The sequence below is a fragment of the Phocoena sinus genome, chromosome 1, assembly GCF_008692025.1.
Source record: "Phocoena sinus isolate mPhoSin1 chromosome 1, mPhoSin1.pri, whole genome shotgun sequence".
NCBI lineage: Eukaryota > Metazoa > Chordata > Mammalia > Artiodactyla > Phocoenidae > Phocoena > Phocoena sinus.
In genome coordinates, this window is record NC_045763.1 from 170,488,270 (window position 1) to 170,511,913 (window position 23,644).

General features: G+C 40.9%; 1 protein-coding gene across 6 annotated transcripts in view; it reads left to right on the top strand.

Annotated features, from left to right (window-relative positions):
- Nucleotides 1-23,644, top strand: part of ESRRG (estrogen related receptor gamma) — a 643,230-nt gene that overhangs the window by 187,366 nt on the left and 432,220 nt on the right. For 3 of the 6 annotated variants that reach the window (XM_032604485.1, XM_032604495.1, XM_032604491.1), the window contains one exon: nucleotides 11,232-11,323. The exons of the other annotated variants lie outside the window; for them this stretch is intronic. The gene's annotated coding sequence lies outside the window, so the exon portion shown is untranslated. The remainder of the gene's footprint in view (nucleotides 1-11,231; nucleotides 11,324-23,644) is intronic. 6 annotated transcript variants of the gene reach the window in all.

Consider the following 23,644-nt stretch of genomic DNA (forward strand, 5'->3'; position numbering starts at 1 on the left):
GATCCGATTTCTGAGATCATTTTAGACATCCCTGATTTAATCGGTTTCTTTTTTTATTGCTAGTTTTATGAACAAATGGTTATCAAGAGTTGAGAAAATGGAGAAAAGAAATCGTACTGCATATTCTCATCTAAAATATCAGTTGGTTCTTTTAGCTTGTTTGTTTTGGGAAAATGCTCTTTCTTAAGAGTGGTCTTCAGGAGACAAAAAACGGTAATGTAAGTCATGAATATGCTAATTTAGCTAGGTGTTCCTCACTTTACTTTGCAAAGGCTAATGGCATACATTAAATTAAGGTTTGAGTTCATTAGGATTGGAAGAGAATAGCCATAGCCAGTAATTTATGTCTTCATTCATTGAGCATCCTTTTATTGAGCACCAGCTATGAGCCAAAAACTGTGTGGCTCTTTGGAGAATAAATGATAAATGATGCACATTCCTTATCCTAAAGACACAGTCAAATGATGTTGCCTCTTGCTAAATTAATCCAAGGAAATTATGGAAAAGGTTTTTTCCCTTAACTAATAAAAGACAGGAATTAAATGCATGGAATGATAATTAAATGATAATGATCAAACCCATTTTTGTTAGTTTGTAATTTCTTGCTAGTTGTTATAGAATATGATAGAAGCAAGTTCACTGAAATGCTAAGATATTCAGGTACTTCTCCCGCCCCTTTCGCCTCACATATCTTATTTCTTGGAACTGATTGGATGGTGACAAGAAGGATGCCAGTTTGGGTAACCCATAAAGGATAGACAGCTAGTGAGTGATGTAAGATACTAATTCTAGGTGTGATAACGATGCCAAACATCATTAATCTTATGAAGAATGAAGATAAGCAAGCATTGACTTATCTTGTCCAGAGTAGACGGGGAGCTAGAAGAAGGGGATTTTCTCATCCAAAATACAAGAAATATATGCTCACCTTTTCAAAGCCATTAAAGTTTGTGCCTTGAGGACACTTTTCATTCTCCCTTAAGGAACTTTTAATATTACTGGATTTATTTTGTGGTAAATAAACCTGCATCCTTTGCACGTTTGCCAATATTGGCTATGTGGTTAATGCAGAGGAAACAAAGAATAGGGCAGCCGCCAAGGAAGTTTCCTTGCTCTCCTTTCACCCACTTCAGGAAGGAGGGAGCTAGAGGAGGATGTGGCTGGTGAAACAGCTCAGCTCCAGAAGCCGGTAGAAAACAGGGAGCACCTTAAAATTCTAGAGCTTCAAGATGGTTAAAGACGTTGGGAAGTCAGGGTGCTCTGGTCTTTTCTGGATGGTCCACTGCCAGCATCCAGCAGCGCTGAACCCGGGATAGATATCTTCTTCCCCCAGAGTCTGCCAGAGTTCCATGAAGAGCTCAGAGCATGGGAAGCGTATGTTATGTTTCTTAGGTCCTAAATACATCCTTGTAAACGTGCACAGGACAATGGTGGAGTGAAGCCTAACAGTCCAGGGATCTGTGAAATCCAGGGGTTTCTCGTCAATTCCTCATTGCCTCCTTTGTTAGCTGAAATAACCAGCTTTGGTCTAAGAAGCAGCTAAAAACCTTATACAAAGAGCTTGTAAACAAACACCCACTTGAACCATCTGGTCTTGTAACACATACAAGTGATTAAGCTTCAGAGCTATGATTGTTAACTTTTTTTAAAACACAGCAATTCCAAACACCCCCAATAGACTCCTTATACAAGCTTACGGGGAGGAAAACCTGAGCTGCTTTATATAGTAAATAATATGGGGAAATTAAAACAATTTTTAAAAATTTCCCTACTTTCCTCCCTCCCTCCCTCCTTTTCTGTCTTCATCATGAGCGTTAGAGAAAGAGAAAGCCTTAAGATACAAACATATGGACTAAAAATACACTTATAGTTCCACTAAGCCTACATGGTCAGTGACTTAGAATGGCCCCTTCTCTTTAGCTTAAGTATTATTTTTACCCTTGATAGAGACAGAAACTTGCATGCTTGAGTGTGTGTGTGTGCATGTGCACACAAGGGGGTGTCTTAGTTCCTCCTAGAATACATTAAGCGATCTGGACTATTTGCAAATAATGAATTCATACTTTTTGTTCCTAATGAGTGAAGAAAGTCAGGTCGGGGGAAATGAAATATGTTAAGAGCTCTCATTTTAATTGTATAATATCGACACTGTCTTTATAGTTAATTTTCTTGACAAGGCGTAGGGCATATGGATTGAATTCTTTATATATTTCTAACGTGGAAATGGTTCTAAATTGGAACATTTCATTTAGGTGACATCACTAAAGGGAAAAAGAATAAGCCGCACACGGCACCACAAGCACGTGGAAATAACACAGGTTTCTAGCCGTTGACTGTTGAAATGAACAACACATAGAACCCAAAACTCTTAAGTGAAATAAAATATTATAATATAAAATATTATATTAGGACTCCTATTTCTGTCTTCTCCATCTTGACCAGTCCTCATGCCTAGATTTATCACATCAGCTGGGGGGGAAGAAAGACAATGGTTGAAAGAAGAGTTGGAAGAGGGTTTAGTTAACAGTGATGGTGACTGGTGAAGCAAACAAACCCTCAAATACTAAATAGTTCAAATAGAAGAAAAATTCATTGTTCTCTCACATTTAAAGTTCACAGTGGGTATTCCTGATGGGGGTGAATCTCTTTCTGGTGGGGATTTGAAGGTTGAGCTCCTTCTATACTCTTGCTGTCTGACTTCAATGGATGGCATCCAGGGTTGTCCGTAGCATCTGCAAAAGCCCCCAGAAAGGGAAATACTGCGGAAAATATTGGTGGGCGTGGTTTCCAGCCAAGTATGGAGAGGCTTCTGTCACTTCTAGTCTCTTCCCATGAGGGAAACTCAATCACATGACCATACCTACCTGCAAAGGTCGCTGGGGAATATGGTCTAGCCTTGTGCCAAGGAACAAGAGGTGGTGAACTTCTGGCTAGCCTCCCCCAAAAGAGGGAAAGAGAAAAAAAAAAAAAGATGGGTGTTGACACAAGACACTCTATAGTACCTTTTATTTGCATAGAAGAAAACAATAAATTAAATCCTTTTTCAGTGATGTGCTGATAAACTCTCTCTCTGTTGTACCTATACATATATCCGTTCTTTTTTAGATTCCTTTCCCATATAGGTTTATAGGTTATTACAGAATATTGAGTAGAGTTCCCCATGCTATACAGTATGTCCTTGTTGATCATCTATTTTATGTATAGTAGTGTGTATATGTTAATCCCAAACTCCTAAGTTATCCCTCCCTGACCAGCTTTCCCCTTTGGTAACCATATGTTTAAAAAACACCTGAGTTGTACATTTGCTGATTTCCTTGGTGTAGATACTCCCGCTGTGGGTGATTTCAAGCTACCAATGTGAAGTCACTCAACGTGGATTTAGAAGAGAGGTACAGACTGCTCTAGCAAGCTGGAGCAAGGCAGTCTAGCAGGGTATTTTACTAATGAATTCTGAGAAAACACATCAGAGTCAGCCCATTTGTGGGAAGGAAGTGAGTGTGCATTTTCCCTTTCGTATTTGACACAAGGAAAGGTCCACTTCAGAATGGATTTATCATCGAAAAAAACATCAATGTGATGATGTATTCCTATCAAGAACAGATGGGGTTGTACCATTTTTGAGTTCGAGAAAAATAACACCAAGGGCACATGGAGTCCAGGCTGAGCATCTGTACTCAATCCTGGGTCGCTCTCAGGTAAAATTGAAAGCTTCTAGAACAACTTTCCAAGGAGTGGACCAAGACATCAGATGCCACTTCTGGAATTTCATATGATTGTTCCCGTAGTTGTTTTTCAAAAAGAGGGAAAGATTTTGGACATGGAATGGATAGTGGTGATGGCACAAAAGAGATGCCAAGGATGTTTTCTTTGGTTTCTGTCTGTAACTCAGGTTGGATGGTGATGTCATTCCTTGTGAGAGAAGCAAAGGACTGGTATGAGCTGGTTTGTGTTTCAAGAAAACAACTTTGAAAATTAAATGGATGCTCAGCTCTCAGTTGGCTAATGAATTAGGATTGTTATTAACAGACCAGTGGCTGTACATCCTTCTGAAATTTTTGGTTTCTGCTTGTCTACTTTTACTGTCCAGAGAATCAGGCCATATAATGATCATTTTGATTCTGTCTTGCCGTTCGGCTTTATCCATGCAGGTGTGGTACCCTTGAATCAAAGGCCAGTGGTCCAGATGGAGGATGAAGACAATGTAATGTACTAGGCTTCAGCTCAGTGGTTTTTGCTAAGTGTGTGTCTGTTTTCAAGTGTTAAAGTCTGTCAAGTGTTAAAGATACAGCACCTCTTGAACTGATGGTGTAGTCTGAATCTATACTGTAAAGGCTCAGAGTTTCCTGTTTGATACTTCTTGCTTTGTTTAATTGGGAAGGTTTATAAGGACATCACTAAGGGCTTCCCTGGTGGCGCAGTGGTTGAGAGTCCGCCTGCCGATGCAGGGGACGCGGGTTCGTGCCCCAGTCCGGGAGGATCCCACATGTCGCGGAGCGGCTGGGCCCATGAGCCAGGGCCGCTGAGCCTGCGCGTCCGGAGCCTGTGCTCCACAACGGGAGAGGCCACAACAGTGAGAGGCCCGTGTACCGCAAAAAAAAGACATCACTAAGAGTCCAGTCTCCATACTTTTTATTTGGAACACAAGCTCAGGCAGATCAAAACCTAAAAACAAGTTAAATCTGTGATTTATTGGTTTTAGTTGGTTACTGGTTTATTTGAGGTCAATCACTATTTTTGGAAAGTACTAAAACTGATAATGACAGACTTAGGTATTGAGGTTTCCCTAAAAGCTAATCCAGTCACTTAGTAAATAATGAGCCCTTACAGGGAACAGCTCTCCTCCTCTCATATTTTTTAATGATGGTGAGAAGTGAGCTCCTCTGAAACTGACTTTCCCCACGCCAATCTACCCTATTGAATTTTTCTCTTAACTGTAGTCTGCCAAAAAACAGGACTAGGACTTGGCACACCGGTTTTGATCAGACCAACCATCAGAATCATAATGTCCTAAGTACAAAGCTCACTAATTGAATTTCATTAGCTGGACTGAAATATAGCAGCCAAGACAGAGAACACCGTTGGCTGCTTTTTATGAGGTCCGGAGTCTAAAGTCATTTTTTAAATGTGAGTGATGCAATTTCTTGTATCTTTCATTTAAAATGCTGCTTGGTAGACAGTGTTTCAGATTAGTGTATTTGTAATTTAAATGAAGACAATACATCAAGCTGAATCTGAAAAGAAAGGAGAAGTTTAGGAAATGATTCATCCCCCTTTTTGTGGTCTACTGTAGAAAATAATAAATAAATAGGTAAGGAGAGGGGGGAAAAATGGTTTGTGGATTTTGGAGACAAAATTGAATTATTTCTAAAAGGAATCCGTCCCAATAGCTAAATCTTTGTTTTCTTCAAGCAGACTAATACATTCTGCCTAATGCTTTTTTTTTTTTTTCTCTCGGGGTCTGCTTGCAGATTTGCCTTAACAAAGGAAGCATCACATTACATCTTTTAATAATTGATGGCTCTCAGTCAGAGCCAGCTTGAAGGAAATTCTGAAAATAGGTACTGATTGAGCAAATGCCTTCTTTCTCCCCCCACCTCCCTCTTCAGTACGCCCCTCTCATCTTTTCCATCCCCTTTTGCTTCTTTGCCTCTGTCTTGATGGGTAGAGGACGATGATATCATTTGGGCTTAGGTTTTACCTACTGCATGATCTCCCTTGTTTATTTCATGCTATCTATTTTATTAAAGACAGGGGGAGCTGTTAATTATAAGCCAAGTGATGTATGAAAGGCTCTTAATTAATCTTCAGAAATGTTATGGCATAATCACCACCAGAGACAGTTTGTTGGGAATGTAAGAACTTGGACTTGGGGCTTGTACTTCTAAATTCAGAGTGTGCTGTCTCCAAGGGTCAGATTACCCCGGAAGCTGGGTCAGCTGTGACGTTGCCCAATTCCAGCTCTTCCTGTGGGTTCAAATACTGTGAGCTGATCTGTGTTTCCCCCCCCAGAGAGGGAAGGGCATCTCCATCTTACCTCACTCCTGGGGTCATTAGCAATTGTCTATGACTCGGAAAAGCCTTTACGACTTTCAGACAGCTGTGGTCTGTAGAACCTTAGACTGGTCCACAGTGAACCTGGGTTCCTGTCCTGAAGTTACCTGTCCTTCCAGGGCCTCATTTTCCTCACTGGTGACATGAGGACTTCGGAGTGGACCATCTTCTAGATCTCTGCCAGCAATGGCGTTCTTGCATCCTCCAGGGGTGATAAACTCAGGGGAAGTTGCCCTCCATTTGATTTTGACTGTGTTAACGGTACTCCGAGTTTGAGTGAATGGACCATGTGTTCCCTCACATTTCATCTTCCTCTTTCCTTCCATTATTTTTCTTTTCTCTTAGCTTTTCACATTTCTTCTCTTCTGCTACTTATCCTTATTCCTTTCCCTTTCTGACTTTCCATGTTTCTAGGGTTAAAGTGGAAGAAAAATGATCAGCAATGTGCTAGAATCCAGGATCTTGGTCAATTATTTTAAAAATATGATGTTCTTCTTACGGAAGAGCTTTCTCCTTCAGAAATTGCATCAGAAGATAGCCAGTATTAATGAACTTGTGAAAACTAACTGTAGAGTAACAACCATGGGGACATCTAACTCCGGAATTCTAAGTTGGAGTTCAGTTTAACTGGGGGAAAGCCTTACCTTGTATCCATCACTGAAAACGCTGTATCTATTACATTGCTGGAGTATTATCCATTTTCAAAACTATATCAGTCTCTGACCTACTCTTCCTTTCAAGAGTCATTTTTAAATACCATGTTAATTATATTGTTCCCTGTTTCTCTTTTATTATAGCAAGCTTGGTTGTATGTGTGTGTGTGTGTTTTGGGGAGTGGGGTAGGGTTTGAAGTCATCTTTGCCCCAGATCTTCCCATTAACCAGTAACTTGTTTGTATATCCTATGCCTGCCCAGGATGATCTTTTCTGATTGCTTTTCTAAAAATCTTGAAAAAAATCTTCAAATAATCAAACTTATTTAGACCCACATGAACAAACCTATGGCAGGGAATCTAGAAAGCTTCGGAATTTCTTCTGTTTATCATCTACTATCTGACTGTGCACTAAAGTCATATTCAGTTGGATCAGTGGAACCATTTTTGTTCCCCCTTTTAAAAATCTTTTGCCATCCATTTACGTTTTGGCAGTGTATGATGCACAGGCTTTGGTATCTGTAAGTAGGTTACAGGTGACTCCTCCTAGTAAGACATACTCCTAAGCTTTGGAATTGAAAATGTGCTTTTCATCAAGGATAGCCAAGCTGTTAATTGTTGGGTTCCACTGTAGTGCCACCATGATCCATGAACATTATGTGCTAAATGGCTTCTCTTTTTAATGGAATATCCATTCCTAGTTCTTGGGACCTGAAGAACAGATCTCTGTCCCTCTGAAGGTAGAGAGGTAATTCCCCATCTTCTAAGGAGGTGAATGCAGCAACCCAGAGGCTGGTAGGGATGGGGGTGGTACCAGTCCTCTTGCCTTGGCATCAGTGACTTTGTGAGTAGAGAAACTGGTAACTTGGTTCTCTGGATTTCCTTTAAAAATATACTCTGGATTAGGGAAAAAATCCAGATGCTTCCTTCCCCAACCGTACACTATGCAACCGTGGTGGGGTGGTACTATACACACATTATAATCCGTGTGAAAGATGCCCAGTGAAGTTCTGCAAAGCAAAATCTATGTGAGTGTATCTGGTAGTTTTCCATCCTGGAATGAATTAATTTTTTGTCAGTTCATATGTCCAATCTCAATAATGAATTGGGTATAGGCAACTCCTAGTTTACAAAACAGCAGTGTCCTAGTGTACATTTTAAAACTGGTTGGTTGTAATTCAGACTATTTGCAAACAAGAAAAAAGAAATGAGATACATGGTAGTGAGTTTCTAGATTACCAGAAAAAGTCTCAGTCATGCTGTAACTCAACTTCTAAAGGTCTGCAACAGTCTTGCTTTCTATTCTTTAGTACATTATCTACTATATTGAAGAAGAAATCTTCCACCTGGGTTGGTTGTCACCATTTAAAATGAAATTGATCTGGGGAGGTGTATATTGCATTTTGTAGTAAGAGGATACCTTTGAGGTAATAGGAGCAAATCCCACATACCCTTCTCATGCCCATCTGTCTTCCCTCACTCCCAGTCCCTGAGTGGTACAGAGCCTGAAATGGAATGGGCATGAGGGGTTTATGGCAAAAATACGCAGAAACTGGGGCGGGAGAAGAACAGTCAAAGAGCTAAGTTCTAACTCCTCCTTTACCCCTACCTCCCTAGAACTCCCAAATAGCAAGACCCCAATTGCCCATGGACAACTAGCTCATGTCCCCTTGGGCTCCAGATTTTTCCGTCAGGAATTCTAGAAGCACTAGGCAAACATCTTTTCTCTTCTTGCAACAACTCCTAAAGGTTTTGTGCATGTCTAAAAGGGAGGTGAGTGGCGGGACTTCCCTGGTGGCGCAGTGGTTAAAAATCCACCTGACAATGCAGGGGACATGGGTTCGAGCCCTGGTCTGGGAAGATCCCACATGCTGCGGAGCAACTAAGCCTGTGCGCCACAACTACTGAGTCCGTGTGCCACAACTACTGAAGCCTGTGCACCACAACTGCTGAAGCCCATGCGCCACAGCAAGAGAAGCCATCGCTATGAGAAGCCTGCACACCGCAGCAAAGAGTAGCCCCCGCTCACCTCAACTAGAGAAAGCCCGTGCGCAAAAACAAAGACCCAACACAGCTAAAAATAAATAAATAAATTTATTTATTTTTTAAAAAAGGGAGTTGAGTGGCTAAGGTAGTAATTCTTCCTCCCCAAGACTTTGAGAGCAGGGTCCCACTGCCCCCTGACCTGAGCTGCCCCTGCAGGTGTGGGAGGTCACAGTAAGATGATCCTGAGTTGAATGCCTCTGCTCAGAGATGAGTGCTATAGGTGAGGTCAGAGGAGAACCTGTTCCCAAAGCTGTTACTAACAGTGTGAATGTTAGTTTGAATTTTCATTGATTTCAGAGCTGGGGTTTGACCAGCTATGTATTTTAAATGTTAACTTGAAGTCACAGCCACATCAGTCATGACCATTGGCATGATTACCTGGACAGTAACTTATTATCTGATGAAATCAGCACCTGAAGGATTTTTTGTTCCTTCAGATCCTTCTTTTGTACTTCTGGAGTCCTAAGGTTTCTTAAAAAAAAAAAAGTAACAGCCTAAATTAGTTTCCCTCAGGCATCTTACCCTGTAGTGTCACTTGGGTGGGTTCTTTCCTAATGCTTCATTATACTTATACAAATTGCAGGTTTTTAATAAGGCCTCCTATGTTCACAGTCCTAGAAAATAAATAGAGTTGGATTCTCACATCTGAGTCATCGTGCCTTCTTTTTCATTTATGAGTATACCAAATACACCTATTTTTATTTGCAGAGCATCTTCCTTTTTTTGGGGGGGCGAGTTCTTTTTTTATTGAAGTATAGTTAATTTCTAATGTTGTGTTAGTTTCAAGTGTACGGCAAAGTGATTCAATTATATACGTGTATCCTTTTTCAGATTATTTTCTGTTAAAGGTTACTACAAGATATTGAGTATAGTTCCCTGTGCTATACAGTAGGTCCTTGTTGTTTATCGATTTCATATATAGTAGTGTGTATCTGTTCATCCCAAACTCCTAATTTATCACCCTCCCCACTGATCCCTTTGGTAACCATAAATTTGTTTTCTATATCTGTGAGTCTATTTCTGTTTTGTAAATAAATTCATTTCTATCATATTTTTTTAGATTCCACGTATGTGTGATATCATATGATATTTGTCTTGCTCTGTTAGCAGCTTCCTTTCTTGATTCTAGACCCTATCAAATTCCAATCTGTACTGGAAGCCTCCTTGGCCTCTGGGCTTAGTTGATCTTCAGCTCTCCCTCTATGCAAGAACTTTAAAAATGATCCCTTTGTTTTCTCGTACTCTAACAGTTTATCTTGAGTATGAAAGCAAATGATCAAAGTTTGATTCCAATTGCTTCTTGTGGTCTTAGGGTATTAAGACGAAGTTGAAAATGAAACCTCAGTCTTGTTTAATTGTCAAGCATTTTACTTTTAACTTCATTCTTTAAAGAAAAGGGAAAAAGCTGTGGGTTTGAAGGGTGTCTTGAGTGAATACGATTTAGAGCCCCTCTGAGAATCTTCTAATCACAATACAGGCATCTCTTTGAAGTGTTCACTCCCCAAAGTCTATGGTTACCACATTCATGCCTCAAGGGGTGTGATGGAAATGGCCTGGTGCCATCAGATTAATGAGTTTTCCCACAATTTTTTATCGAACAAACTGCATGAGAGTATGCACCAAACAAATTGTTAGGGCCTTTCAGTTATCTGTTGGTCACAACTGTTTTCTTCCCCTCCCTTCTCCCTTCCCTAGGCTGCAAGTCTGGCACAGAATTCCCCTGGATATCCCAGGGATCACTGTGTTGCTCTGAACAGTTTTCTTTTACATAAGGATAAAGATGTGAGAGGTATTAAGTTAAATCATATGGAATTGCCATTTTTGTAAAATATTGACAGTTTCCTGAGGGTCAGTCTAATAGTTTTCCTCTGATAAACATTCTACCAAAAACAGCATTTTGAAAAAAAAAAAAAAAGCATATTTGGTGAAAATCCACTGTGGGCTTATTTAAAACCGAAGCTTTGAGTTTTTCCAATCAGGAAACTTGTCCTCTACCTGCTTCCTTTTTATCTTTTTTTTGAGGATCGGAGAAATAAGAAACAAACCCCTCTGATTTGAAGAAACTCGAATATTTTGAGACCAAAGTGAAATAAGTAAAGTCCCTTGATCCCTGTGATAGAAGAATCTTTTTTTTTCTGAAAGTTATAAATGGGTGTTATAATGGAAAATGCTTTCAAACCTTAACCAGAGCATGCACTATAAATAAGAGAGGAGCGGAAGATTAATACATCTGATAAAGCTGAGAAGGAAGAAAACTTAAAATAAGTAATGAGGACTGTCCCTTAGCGGGAATGTTAATACAGCCCTGAGTATATATGTAGGAAAATCAAAGACTTGCAGAAGGCAGCGCGTACTTAACTCTCTTGCCTGGGAGATATTATTAAATTCAGCAGCCGAGAAAACTGACCTCACTTTTTGTTGTTTTTTTTTTTTTTTTTCCTTTTTTGGGTTGGATCCTTGCTCACGTCACACAAATGAATAGAGCTGACAATTTACTGGTTCATCAGTGAAACAATATTACATTATGAAGATGTAAGGAAAAAATCCTACGCTAACGTTGTTGCAGTTTGAAAGGTAAGCTGTTCCCTATAAGATTAGGAGACATTAATGTTCCTTTAACACTTACAGAATATAATGCCATGTGTTATATGCTAAAGAGTTAAGTGGCCTCTTGACATCTTTGACTGTCCCCGTGGTCCTGGCAAGGATTTCGTTAGTATGTGAAGAGGCTCCCATGTTTCCCTCATTCTGTCTTTTAAAAGGCAAAAACAGCATTTTGAAGCTTTTCACATATTTTATTTTATGGGATATTCTGACAAATGGGACTTTATGGAGTGTGTGTTGCAATGATCATGTGATTCTTTCTGAAAAGTTTTACTCTTGTTTCTATTAATTCCCTGTATTGGCCACTAAGCCATGGTTGTCAGGGTCAGACTATTTCTTAATTTTTGTCTTTTGGTGATGCGCAAGAAGTAAAATATTGTTGTTCTTTCCGTCTTGTCCTGTACTTAGGATAGGAAACCGTCTCTTTTCAGTTCTACCTTCCGTGAACTTACTAAAAGTTCTCGGCGTGCTGTCAGTTACCAACTGGGTGCCTGTGGTCCTTTCCAAATGTATCTAAATGTTAAGTCTCCTTCACTCCGTTTTTGAAGGAAAGTCACCTAGTGCCTACTTTTCTAGGCTATCATCAATTACTTAATTGGTCTCCTAAACCCAGCTCCTCCCCTTGGATGTGTGAACCCCTTGGTAATGATTGTCATATGAGTATCACCGTATGGAGGGGTTCTTAAATTGGAAAGTCTGTGCTTCCATCAGACTTCCAAACAGGTTCACATCTCAGGAAAGGAGGCAAACCACTGCCCTGCATGGTTAGCTCCTCCAAGGCAGATGGGTGAGTCATCCGTTACCCTCTTCCCCCATCTGCTGCAGTACCAGAGGCAGAGCAAGGGTGCAGGAAATCATGCTCTCCATCCTGCCTGGTATTGAACCCTCTGGAGTCAGTCGGACTTCCTGAACGGCATTCAGCAGATTCCTGCTTCCATGCGGAAGAAAGCATTTCAGAATTGAATTACCTTTTTCATGACACCCAAGTTGCTTCGCTTGCAGACTGAGAATCATTTAGGCAATGGGAGAGTACTTTTCCATGTGCCAAGTGGGTTGAAGTGAGTCTGGTGTTTTCTCTGCTCCTTCAGGTCCAATGACCATGTAATGGAGTTCTGGCCCCAAATCATTCAGTGACATGATTCTGGGCTGTCACCTGTTGCTTTGTGTAACATTGGTTTAGTTTTAATTATTGGTGATACTTCAGTTTGTGCTTCTTCAAAACTGCGGGTGTGCCCTGCTTTAAGAAAACTGGAAACTGCCTCCAATGCATGCTTACGATGGATGCCTTTGCACGAAGGGGCGAGTGTTTGCACTCTAAAAATAAGTTGGCTTTATAAAATAATTTATCACAAGATTCCTTTAAATAACTAGCTCTCTTAGAGCATTTAAAATATGATTTGATTTGAAAAAATCGATGTCCACTCACTCAATTTTTCAACAACGTGCACCTGCTTTGTAATGCGAGGCAGGAGAAGGGGGAAAATCAAGCAACAAGGAATGAGGGGCTTAAGTGAGCTGAGGAGGAATTAATTTTAATTTAGAGAAGAATTTGCTTTTCTAGAGTTTCCCAGGGAAAACACCTTCACCTTTATCACCTCCAAAGTACATAAGAGAAAAAAAAAAAAAAGAGGAAAAAAAAAGAGCAGGTCAATTTGAGTTTGGAAAAAATAAATCTACCTTTTCGACGGGTCGCGTTCTGCATTATGCATGTGTGTAAAAGTGAGGTTTGCTTTGATCCTGACTATTAAAAGTTTATTTTTAAACTCAGGCTGGGCAGGAATCCAGCGATGCTCTTTCCCCCTATAGTACATCCTGGTTTCAGGTCCCTAGCCTGGCGGAATGCAGCTAAGCAGCAGGAAATAGTTGAAAAGTGTGGAGACTTGATGGGTGCTGAGCGTTTTTTTTTTTCTTCCTTTCTTCCCCTCCATTTTTGAAATTCAAATTGAATGCAATTTTCAGCTCATTTGAGCCAGAATATACTGTGGCTGAGCTTCAGTGGCTCTTAAATTCAAACTCACAGGAGAAAACAGATATCATCTGTCACAGAGGGTGGGAGAGAGGACAGTCCTGCATTTTATTCATGGGAGACGCAGCTCTAGTAACTAATTCAAACCCTTCTGACTAATCGACTCATCATTCACCAGCAAACTTATCAACTAATCAATGAAACCTTGAAGACACCCATCTTATGAGGTCTGGGAGCAGTTTCCCCCTCCCTGTAAAGAAGATAATTGTTCAAGTCTATTTTTGTATCGTTGGGATTTTACTACCTTTTTTGCAAACTGAGACAGAAGATTATGGCAATCTTTTCTGCTGCCCTTCCTGACTATTTTTATTGTTTCCATCTTTAATGTCTTTGTCAATGTTATTTATTTATGACTGGGAATTAGCAGAAAGCTTACTGCTGGCAAAGTGTGGCCAAAATTTTTAGTTTTTTTTCTTTACTAAACAGACTGCCTGAAAAATATTCTTTTCTTGGGGCAAATGTTTAAGTACCAATTAAAAGAGAAAGATCCACTTATTTACAGGGTGGCTGTTTCAGGATGTCTCGAGAATGCCTCTCGGGAAAATTCTGCCACTGGGTGTGTGCCCGGGGAATCCAAATGGATTGGGACACAGGATAATCTGACATCTCTCCTCTGATTTCGGAAAGGATGTGATAAAGCAATTCTGGTTCTGAAATGTAGCTTTTATGCTTTACCACTGGTGCTTATCTTTGACTGTTTTAGTGTTAGCTAAAATTTCCATGGGAACACGAAGGCCATGAGCTTTCTCTTGCTTTTGTTGTTGTTGAGGTTCATGAGAGACAAATTAATTATGATGCTATTTCAAAGTAAGTAGGAGTAAAACAATTAGATCTCTAAACACTATCATTTCTAATGAAGTTAGTTCATTAGAACTAACTTAGTAAGTTCTAATTAGTTAGCCCTCAAACTTGGAGTTTAAAAATGTTTTGCAGTAAGTGTATGATCAGGCCACATATATTTATACTCACACCTGCGTGCAAGCACATGTGTGTGTATGTGTGTTTTACATGTCCCCAAGGTCTCCAAGAATGTGACAGCAGGAATTTCCAGTCATTTTTACATTAATAAAGGCATCAACCACTTTACCATGTTAGTAGCAATGTGCTTATTTATGCTTTAGGTTTCTGATCGAAGGTATTTATTTATCTTCCTCTATAAGAAAGAAGATCCTGAATTTTTAACCTGTTTTCTCACTATTGTACCCTAATATAACTACCAGGACTATACTGTTATTTCTTTCTATAAGAAACCAAAAACCTACCTTGACAGGGAATCCAAATTTTTAGATAACTATTAAATTAGTTAATAGAATTTGTTTTTATCCTAAAATAGCTGATCTCTTCAATTTACAAGTATTATAATTACTGAGTGCTTACTATGTGCCAGACCTTCATAGGGCTAAGATTTGCAAATATAAGATGGTAGCTCTCTAGCCTAAGTGAGGTAAGACATTGGAGATGGAATTTCAGCCTCCATTGGCTGGGAGAAGAGGCTTGTAAAGGTACCCAGGTTCTCAAATGATTCTCAAATATGCGGTCCCCTCCTTTTCCTCGGTTGATAATCACTCGCATAAAACAAATATCTAATTCGGAGGTGGGAGAAAGGATGATACTCAAAATAGTCAGTGGAAAAGGTAATAAAGTATGCACACTGGGGTGCTAAATGTACAGTGTTCCTTAAAAATGTTTATGGCATGGGCAAGGGAAGGACCAGAGGGGTGCTGTCCTCCTGCACTGTAGGATGGGTAGCCCAGGGGTCAGTGGAAGAAGCAAGGAGGACCAGTTCAGGAGGGATGCGAAGGTGGAGTCAAAGGGAGGACGCTTGAGGGAGGGGGCTCTTTGGTGTGCAGGAGCCTGCCCATCCCAAGACGACTGAGCGTTACATTTCTAGGAGTTTTGTGAGCCAGTTTTTCATGAAATATTGTGAAAATTTAAATTATATAAACTTACAGTAAAGCAATTATCTTAAAAATAAAAGTAATAAATACTCAGAACTTACCTCTGGAGATGGGGCTAAAGAACTGGGAAGTGTTGAGTGGAAAAAAATGTCAGAAGGTTGGGTTACATAAGGAGAATGGTTTCATCTCCATGGAGAGCAGGGCATTCAGCTAGCCAAATGGTTTGTGGGTGATTTAGAAATCATTGGGAGCTATTGACTAGTTTTAATACTTTTTATTATTATTATAGCATATGTTCACTCTGGCATATTTGGAAAATAGAATAATAGCTTACATTTCTATAATGCTTTCCGTGTGCCCCACACTTTTTCAGTGCTTTAAATATAATAAATCATGAAATCCTGGAAACAGCCTTATAAAGTAGTTGCTATTATCCCATTTCAAAGAAGGGGGAATTGAGGTACAGAGATGTTCAGAAGTTTGGCCAAATACAGGAGCTTTGATTTGAGGGCAGACGCCCCCATCTTGGAGTTTGCTTTGCTGTACTGCTACTTGATGGAGCAAACGACTATACCAGCATAACTCTGCCGCCTGGAGCATCTCTGAGAAACTGGACCAAGAGTGGGATCATTTAGGAGGGAGACGGGAACTCTTTTCGTTGTAGACAGTTAGGATTTGAGCTGTAGGGAATCTGAGGCATGAGGCTCCCATAGCAAATCAGCCTGGAGAAGGAGTGATACCCGAGCCAGAGACAGACAGCCCTTGTGTGTGGTCGTGAGAAAAGGTTGGTCATTACAGGGATGAAGCATAGAAAGTAGAGCCTTAACGAAAACTAAACTTCAGGAAGAAAAACAAGAAAAAGAGGCAGTGAATGAGAGAATGAACACGTAGAAAGGGAGGGGGCGGATGAGAGGCATAAAGGACAGTGGCTTGAAGATAAGGAAGGAGCATTTGGGGAGGAAGTAGTGAATTAACAGTGCCAAGGGCTTCAGTGAGATTTTATAATGGTGACCATATAATTTATTGTGCAAATTGAATCGCTTTGTGAGTGAAGGGGGGAGGAGTACTACTGACAATCAGACCAGATACAGAAATAACCAGCAAACAGTGACGTATGGTCAGGCTAGGCTTTCAGATACACAAAACTGGCAGATTTCTAAGAGTTCATGATGGTCGAGAAAGGATTCTCGTAGACACATTTACTGAGCGTCTACGATGAGGACTGCTAAGGGCTGAGGATAAAGAGACATATGGCAAAGTTAAAAAGTATTTTGTGGAGGGAAAAAGACAGAAGCATAATCCATGCCTACCCAGTAGTCACTCTTCACAGTTTATTAATAGCTTTTTCTACGAATTCCAATGTTTATAGAGATACTGATCTAACTAGTTTCGTTTTCAACGAAAAAATGCAGCCATGCCACATACAGGTCTTCTGTTTACTTGTTAACATATGTACTCTTTTCACGAGTATGTATTTAGTACCCCCTTAGATGGACATATCATAACACATATCATAACATATATGACCATTCCCTTAGTGATACGCATTTAACCCTTTTACCTTTTTCTGTTTCCAGTAATGCTATGTAATTTTTTTATTCTTGTGTTTTTATTCCTGTGGAATAGATATCTAAATTAGGATTGCTGAGCCAAAGTGTATCTACCTTCTCAATTGTATAAGAAACTGTCAGTGGATCATTAAAAAGTTACATAAATTATATTTATACAATGTTATAAACCACTATAAACATTGTATAAATGAACACATCTACCGGCATTGTATGACTATCCATTTCCTGGTTAGCCATGGTTCTATCAGACTTTCTAATTTTTTGCCAGTTTACTATTGGGAAAAGTGGTGTCTTAGAGTTATTTCAACTTGCATTTTAAAAATTATGAATGAAGTCAAGCGTCTGTTATGATTTTTATTGGTCATTTGTATCTTTTTTAGTGAATTTGCATGTTCATATTCTCTTGGCAATTGTATTAAAATCGTCATCATTTTCCTTCTTTGTTGTCACTGCTTGCACCCTAAGAATATTAACCCCTCTTCTCTTAAATGTGTCACAAAAGTCTTTCCCTGTTTTATTTTACCTTTTTATTTTGCTTTTGATACTCTTTCAGCTAGGAGAAGTAGTCAAGTATGTTTATTTTGATTTTTCTTGTAGCTTCATCTAGCTTAGATTGGATCCTTCTCCAAAAGAAAGAAAAGCAATATTTATTTTATTCTAAATCTTTTATACATTTTTCAGTGTGATTCTGGAGCCCTGTGCTCATAGACTAGTTGCAAAGATGGCTGCAGAGAATGGGTATTTCCATGTCATTCAGTTGGTGCTCTGGGCGATGCCCAAGTGTCATGGGGCCCCAGAGGTGGGCTCTTAGGACATTGGGCAGAGGGGGAGGAGAGGTGTGGCTGGGCTTCCCGAGGGGTTGATATCTAAGCTGAGCCCTTAAGGCTGAGGCAGCAGGGGTGGGAGGGTTTCCAGCTGAGGGAAATGACAAGCCAAAGAGACTCGAAAACTTTGAAAAGTCAGGAGGCTTTACAGAGCAGGGAAAGAGAGGCCCCGTGGTTTCTCAAGGTGGGTCAAGGGAAAGCATTTTCAATATGAGGGGGAAAGTGTTTTCCTGAATTCTTTAAAATTTCCACAAAGCACAGTTATTACCTTTATGAGAAAAGGGAATTTTAAGCTGAAGGAAAGGAAACTCTAAGAGTGGGATTAAACAAACTAAATAATAAATCAATACAGATGAGAAGCCCCTCCCCCCAAAAGTATGAGGGATGGGACAAAGGGGGAGAGGGATCCTTGTTTGAAGATTAAAAATATCGTACATGTCCTCCTTGATCTCTTTATGCTTTACTTTGGGACCAGCTGGTGACAGGTACCTCCTAACTGAACTTGGCCTCCAACCTCTCAGCTTTCAAGCCTCACTGCGGGCCACTCTAGAATACGATCCTATTATCTGTAATGAGGTCCTTCCTGACTAACTGGGCAGTTGAAATCTCCACAGCATTATCCCATACACACTTCTAGTTCTATCACACCATTGTGTTCTTCCGATCTTCACTTTAATATGTATAACTGCGTTCACAATATATACAAATATCAAATCATTATGTTGTACACCTAGAACTAATATAATGTAATGTTCTATTATCAAAGATATCTCAAAAAAAAAAGCGTAACTACTTGTGTGCTCTACCCACATGCTTCACACTTATTCCTTCTATTTGGGTTGCCCTCCATCACTCTTTGGTAGGCCTATCGAGATCCCACTTATGCTTCAAGGCTCAGCCTAAACTTCACCTCCTCCCTGCAGCCTTCCCAGACCTCTTCAGCTAGAAGAACCCTGGATATTGAAATGTGTACTGGTACCATTTAAGACTCATCCTCAAACAACAAACTATAGTGATACAGTCCTCCATGTTCCTAAGTAGATGAAAATTTCCAGAAAGGCAAGAACCACGTCTTACCTTTCTTGGCAGTTCTCGACTTTAACATGGTGAAGTTCCATCTTCCCTAAAGAAAGACTGGAAGACCAAGCCCATCTGTAGAAACAGACCCATGGACCACAAAGGCAAGGACAGATGAGAGGTGAGAGTGGTCACTGAATAGATAGTCAGAATGTCAAGTCATTTTCTGAAGATAGGGGTTAGGAACTTGAGGAGAGAATAATTCTAAAGAAACCTTCAAAGGAAGTGAGCCTGGGAATGCACAGGGGACGAGCAAATGGATTACCTCGTATTCTTGGTGGACGGCCAAGTTGAAGGTAGACAGAGTGAACAGCTAATGAGCCACATTCACATCTTCCTTCAACTTTGGTGACCCAAGAGTGATATGCTAACAGAAGAGACCTGAGAATATCTAAAGCAGAAAGAAAGGGGTGAGAAGAGAGTTTAAAGATGCAGGAGAAAAAGAAGGATGCTTGCTCCAAGGGAGAAGTGAGTCAGAGAGAGGTTCTTCAGAGGGCATGTGAGTCAGAAAGGAAGATTACATACTAAACTTGGCAGTGTGTTGTAAGTGAGGATAGTGGTGACAATGTCAACCCTGGACTTGGAGAGGAAAGATGTCCAAGGAAGCCACGTGGTGCCTAATAATCTGAGTGAGGTCCAGGTGACATGTGTGGGTGGGGACGTGTTGGGGGATGGGTCGCAGTTTCTCGGAGGACATTGGGAGGATGAGGGCGTAACAGGCGAGGCTTGGACAGAGATCACAGATTTAACACCTTCACGGCTGAATAGCAGCCCCAGTCTGGAAGGGGGCTGGGAGATCTGGTGTAATCTTCTCGTTTGGTCTTTAGGAAAAAATGTCTAAAATGCTTCATGTCATCTCCCAGGCCCCCCACAGTCCACTCTCTGCCTGCCTTTCAGGCCTCATCACCTGCCTCTCTGTTCTTTCTCTAAACTTCAGCCACGCCAACCTCCATTCTATCCCCTAAGCCTTATGTCCTTTCTCATTCACTCCTGTGGTTCTCTCTGGAACAGTCTTCTATTCTTTGCCTAACTCCTCTTCAAACCCTAGGTCTCAGCCTAAAAGCATCCTTATAGCATCCTCCCTTCCCCTTTCCCCACACGCTAAGTAAAGCCTTCTAAGCATTTCTTTCCTATTTCTTAACATTTGTGGGACACACTGTTACTTCTTGACTGTCTCTTTTCTCTTCTAGATTGTGAGTTCTATTCAGTCTCATGTTCTAGCACTGTACCAGTTACAGAGTAGTTGCACAGTAAACATCTCTTGAGTGAGTGAAGGAAGGAAGAAATATACCTTTAAGTGACAAATTTTCACCACCAATCGTTGACCAAGCCCACCATGTGTCTTCTGAAACTAAGTACAATCAGATTTGATTCCAGTGTGACTTGAACATTCCTATGCAGATTTGGGAGACCGGGGGTTAATTTTTTCTAATATTTTAACCATTTCTCAGTGTACATTTCATTGGCATTAAGTCTATTCACATTGTTGTGTAGTCATCATCACTACCATCCATTCCTAGAACTTTTCATCATCTCAAACTGTAAAACTCTATACTCATTAAACAATAATTCCCCATACCCACCTCCACCCAGCCCCTAGCATTCACCATTCTGCTTTCTGACCCTATGAATTTGATTACTCTAAATACCTCATGTAAGTGGAATTGTATGACATCGCCTGACTTGTTTCATTCAGCATAATGTTTTCAGAGTTCATCCAGGTTGTATCATGTATCAGAATGCTACTCCTTTTAAAACTGAATAATATTGCATTGTATGTCTGCATCACATTTTATTTTTCCATTCATTCATTGATGGACATTTGGGTTGTTTTCACAGGAGAGCAGTTTTTGTTTTGGTTTGTTTTTTGTCCACATGGCACGTGGGATATTAGTTTCCCAATGAGGGATTGAACCTGTGCCCCCTGCAGTGGAAGTGAGGGGTCTTAACCACTGGACCGTTGCGGGGAAGTCCCAGGAGGAAAGTGTTTTAAATCTTGAAATGCATCATCTATCATGTAATCTAGTAGCCTGGCGGATGGTCATTGGTGCAGAAGATAGTGTTTTCAAGCAGGGGAGGAAGGATAGATATTAAAGAATCATCAAGTACATGGCAAAGTTAACAAAAATACCCAAGAACATGGAGATTTGAACAGGAGGGAGAGGAAATGTTTCAGCTGGACCATAGCAGCCTTGATACGAAGTGGGTGATGAAGATGGATGCCATAAATTTCAAATGATAGTAAATATTGAGAAGTAGATTTGAGAGAGATTCATTCTTTCCCTCTTCCTTGTTATCAAGATGGAGGGACAGGATGAATGCAAAGGGGCAGAAAATACTGAGGCTTCATTTGAGAGGAGAAACTGGGGGAAAGAGGTGAGAGAAAGATGGAGGATAAAGGGGAATTTGGCCAGTGTAATGGCATTCCACAGGGCACAGGGGCAAGATGTAATGGTGAAGGAGAGCAAATCAAGTCTTAATTCAAAGCCATCCTACAATCTTCATGTAGGAAGGAGATCAGTGAATATATTCTAGTTAATGACAGTCTGAAAACAGTGATTCCACAGCTGCCATTAGGCACCAATCTCTCATGTTCAAGGCTTTCTTCTTTTCAACCAGACTAGTTCAGAAATCTTTTCTTCTTCTTGACTTTTCAGTAGCTGGAAAAGAATTATTCATACTCATTCCATCAAAATCCCTCACATGCCTGAATTCTTTCTCAGTTCAAGATCAGAACTGGATTAAACTCTTTTCCCTTAACAACTTCTTAGTTACAGTTTTCTAAGCCTTTAATGCCCTTTGAATTGTCTGCTCTAAGTTCTCTTGGGTAGAAGTACAGTCGGCCCTGTGTATGCATGGGTTTTGCATCCGTGGATTCAGCCAACTGAAGATCAAAAATATTCCCAAAAATTTCAGAAAGTTCCAAAAACCATAACTTGAATTTGCTGCACACCAGCAACTATTCAAATAGCATCCACTGTGTATTTGCAACTATTTACATAGCCTTTACGTTGTATTAGGTATTATAAGTAATCTAGAGATGATTTAAAGTATACGGAAGGATGTATGTAGGTTTTATGCAAATACTATGCCATTATATGTGTGTGTGTGTGTGTGTGTGTGTGTGTGTGTGTGTGTGTGTATACTTACGTATATTTTATATAAGGGACTTGGTGTCCGCAGGGGTCCTGGAGCCAATCCCCTGCAGATACTGAGGGACAGCTGTACACCAGCGGGAATAGGCAGATTTTTCTCGAACGCTGTTTGGTGCCAGTACCCAGTGCAGCACTGGCCTTGCCGTGGAGTGAGAGGGTGCCGTATTTTTGAAAGCAGCCTGATGAGAAGGAGCCCATTGTGTGCCAGGCCCATCAAGCCCAACCTCTCAGCCTAGAGGCAGAGCAAGGAACCCTCTGAGATATTGTTGGCCCTGAGACTGTATTACCTTTCTGGAAGTGTTATTTTTTTTCTTTCCGCTTCAGAAGTCCAGCTCCTTGGTCCATTTCAAGCGGCCTCTGATCTTCAGCGGCTGCCCCTCAGCCCCTTGAACCCAATCCTTCTGGAGAATCTCACTGGTCGCTTTGCAGAGCCCCCTCAGGCCAAGAATACCTCCCTCACTTTGTTTCTCCTTAACCCTTGCCCTTCATGGGGGTGAGGGGCCACGTCCCTTGTAGTCTGTTATTACTTGCAGGTGATTAGCAGGTAGCTTCTAAGAGAAAAGGAACGTTGCCCCAGGCACCGCGCTCCCATAGGCTCTTGCCATTTTGCTACAAAAGAGAAAGATCGAGCCTTTGAAGAGTGTATATACGCTATTCATGTCCTTAGAAAGAGAGGAATGTCTATAAAATTTCAGGAACAGTATTAGATTTTACTCAGTTATCAGAGGGCAGAACTATTGGGTTACGGCTCAGATTGCTTTTGGAATTAAAGAGAAGCAGTTGCCGCAGCTAGGCATCTAATCTTTTAGTAAAAGCTTATTTGAGAGTCTCTCTCTAGACACTAGTCCCCCCAGCAAGTTGTATTCCGGTAAGACAGAGTGTCCATGAAATATAGTAATGGGGGCTGTGTTGAGCTACTCTTCTTGCAGGGGGAGCTAGCTTGGTGACAGCGTGCTGTGTCCACTACTCATTTGATCAGATGAAAGCTCCCGTCTCTACCTCAGTCCTCCAGGCTTTTTTGTCACCTACACTGCTACCTTCAGATCCCCCAGGGGAAATATTATATGCTTCTTTCAACATATTGAGCTACTGTCCCCAGCATTAAGTGAAACATTATACTTTTTACTTCCCCCCCACCCGGATTTCTAAACTATTGCTGCCAGGGCAGTGTCCCACTCTGACTACCCCCCGCCAAATCAATCAATCAGTAAGTAACCAGTTCATTTTCCTGAATTTTAAATCGCTAGTTTCTCTCCTATTCTATTCAGTTGAAAAATCAAATTAAAAGCCCAACAGAACTTCCTCCCCTCCCTTCCTCTGCCACATTAACATGACCAAACCATTCAATATTTGGATTCAAGGTGTGTTAGAGCCACAAGAACATACATGGAGTGATTTTTTTCCCCATGGGTATTCTCAGTATTCCTGGGAGGGAGGTTGGCTGTGTTGCAGTAGCTGGTTGTGTAGCAGAAAAGGCCAGAGACGAATCCTCTACCTCCTCGGGTTCTTCGCCTCTGGATTGGATCCTCTACACAGTTATGAACGTGCGACGTGTCCCTCAGAGCATTTGGCCGAGTTCCTCTGTACCCATGTTTCCCAAATGCGCTCAGACCTGCTGTAGCAGAGTCTCCAGGCCAGGGGGCTGGCATGCTGTGGTTTAACAAGTGCCTGAGGTGCTTCTTTGGGTCTGGCCAGGCTGGGAAACACTGGCCCGTTCGTTCCCGCTTCTGGCTGGCAGAG